Consider the following 2,916-nt stretch of genomic DNA (forward strand, 5'->3'; position numbering starts at 1 on the left):
TGATAAGGGAGGATTCTGGCTAAAAAGACTCAACAGATTCTTGCCACAGGCAAGCCAGGGTAATAAGATATCACACAGGGGATGGTGGAGGAGAAGGAATTTGATTAGACATTGGGGGTGATCAGATGTCAAGGGTGGCATCCAATTTTATTTTTCTGAATGAAGTTAATCTGTTTTCCTAGAACCATTTATTGAAGACACTATCCTTTCCTTGTTTTATATTCTTGGCTTCCATGTTAATTATTAGCTGGTCATATATGTGAGGGTTCACTCCAGATTCTGTTCTGTTGGTCTTTCTGTCTATTTTTATGCCGGTAACATACTGTTTTCATTATGACAGCTTTGTAGTATAGGACACTTCACAAATTTTTGTGTCATCCTTACGCAGGGACCATGCTAATCTTCTCTGTATCATTCCAATTTAAGCATATGTGCTGCCAAAGCGAGCACACTATAGGTTCATGGTATAGGTTAAAATCAGAAAGTGTGATGCTCCCAGCTTTGTTCTTTCTCAGGATTGCTTTGGCTATTCAGAGTCTTTGGTGATTCTATACAAATTTTAGGATTATTTTTTTCTAGTTCTATGAGAAATGATATGGTAATTTTGATAGGGGTTGCACTGAATGTATAGATGGCTTTGGGTAATATGGACATTTAAACAATATTAATTCTTTCTATCCATGAATATAGGATATCTTTCCATTTGTTTGTGTCACCTTTGATTTTTTACATCAAAGTCTTACAGTTTTCAATGTACAGACCTTTCATCTTCTTGGTTATATTTTGCCCTAAGTATTGTATTGTTTTTAATGCTATTGTGAACAAGATAGTTTTCTTTAATTCTTTTTCAGAATATTCTGTTGTTAGTGTATAAAAATTCAATTGATTTCAGTATGTTGATTTTGTATCCTTCAGCTTTACTGAATGGGTCAATTAGACCTAAGAGATTTTTGGTGGAGTCTTTAGGATTTTTTATATGTAAAAGCATATTGCCTGTAAAGACAATTTGACTTCTTTGCTTTAGATACATTTTATTTATTTTTCTTGCCTGATTTGCCTAGCCAGGACTTCTAGGACTATGTTGAATAAGAGTAATGAGAATGGGCACCCTTCTCTTGTTCCTGATCTTAGAGGAAAAGCTTTCTACCTCTCACCACTGAGTATGATGTGAGCTGTGGGCTTATCAAGTATGGTCATTGTTACGTTGAGGTATGTTCCTTCTGTTCCCATTTTGTTGAGGGCTTTTATTCTAAGAGGATGCTGTATTTTGTCAAATGCTTCTTCTGCTTCTGTCGAGATGTTCATATGATTATCATTCATTCATCAATGAGGTGTGTGACATTTATTAATCTACATATATTGACTATTCTTGCATCCCAGGGATAAATCCCTCTTTATGTATGATCCTTTCAATGTGCTGTTGAATGCTTTTTGCTAGTATTTTGTTGAGTTTTTGCTTCTATCTCTTCATCAGGGACATTGGTTTGTTTTCCTTTCTTATAGTGTCCTTCTCTGGTTTTGGTATCATAGTAATGTTGGCCTCATAAAATGAGTTTGAGAATGTTTGTTCCTCTTCAAGTTTCTGGAAGAGTTTGAGAAGGATTGGCACTAATTATTCTTTAAATATTTGGGTGAATTTACCAGTGAAATCATCCCACCCTGGGTTTTCTTCTTTTCTTCTTTTGGATTAATGATTAATGATTCAAACTCACTATTGATCTGTTCATATTTTCTATTTCTTCATGATTCCGTCTTGGCCATTTCTTCTAGGTTATCCAAATGTTGGAGCACAACTGTTTATATTAGTCTGTTATGACCCTTTGAACATCTATGGTATCAGTTGTAATGTCTTCTCTTTCATTTTTTTATTATATTTATGAATCTTCCTTATTTTTTTCTGAGGCTAGCTAAAGCCTGGTCAATTTTATCTTTTTGAAAAGCTAGCTCTTAGTTTTATTGATCTTTTCTATTGTCTTTCTAGTGTCTATTTCATTTATTTCTGTTCTGATCTTTGTTATTTCCCTCATTCTGTTAACTTTGGGCTTTGTTTGTTCTTTTTCTAATTCTTTGAGGTATAAAGTTAGATTGTTCACTTGAGATCTTTCTATTTTCTTAATATATGCTTTTATCTCTATAAACCTCCCTCTCAGAACTGCTTTTGTAGCATCATAGGTTTTGATGTGGGGTGTTTCCATTTTCATTTGTTTTGAAATATTTTTTTATTCCCTTTTGATTTCTTCTTTGACTCATAGGTTGTTCAACAGTATGCTGTTTAATTTCCACATATTTGGCTAGACAAGTCAGAAATTTAAGTAAATAATTATAATTCAGTAACCTAATGCTAAAATAAACATACAAACTAACCTCTCAGGGAATACAAAAGGAGTGATTATGTGTAAAGAATGGAAAAAGGGGTGATTACAAAAGTGGTGGTATTTGAGTTTGTGACAGTGAATAGAAGGGAAGAGGGACACTGTAGGCAGATATTCTTGTAGATTCAGAACCATTCTCTTTTATTGTTGCTTTTGCTGATGTAAATCATTACTTCTTTATGGAATCAATTATCCTTTCAGATGACATAAAAAAGTAAACTATTATGGGTATATATAATATGGGAAAATGAAAGATATATGTCAAAGCCTTGCATGCCAATATTTAAAACATTCATCCTTAGTTTTCTGAAGAGAATATAGTTGTTTTAGGTGGCAAGGATATTCTCTAGGTGGAAGTGTCAGTTAAGAATATCATTTTAATGTCCTCACAAGCAGCTGATAATATAAGCTGCTTGACCATTTCCTAGTTTTACACCAGCAAGTATAAATAAATATGTAATTAAATAAATATAATAAATAAATTATAAATACTTGTGTTTCACAGATGTTTCTATTCTAGGATATGTGAATTAGTGACTTTTTA

At 33.0% G+C, this 2,916-nt stretch overlaps 1 non-coding gene across 1 annotated transcript; it reads right to left on the reverse strand.

Moving 5' to 3' along the window:
- Positions 1-343: 343 nt before the first annotated feature.
- Positions 344-450, reverse strand: LOC118010141. Its single transcript, XR_004679136.1, has one exon. It is a non-coding gene; the product is annotated as a U6 spliceosomal RNA (small nuclear RNA).
- Positions 451-2,916: the final 2,466 nt, after the last annotated feature.

Source organism: Mirounga leonina, unplaced genomic scaffold (genome assembly GCF_011800145.1).
Source record: "Mirounga leonina isolate KUSES-001 unplaced genomic scaffold, KU_Mleo_1.0 Mir_128, whole genome shotgun sequence".
Taxonomy (NCBI): domain Eukaryota; kingdom Metazoa; phylum Chordata; class Mammalia; order Carnivora; family Phocidae; genus Mirounga; species Mirounga leonina.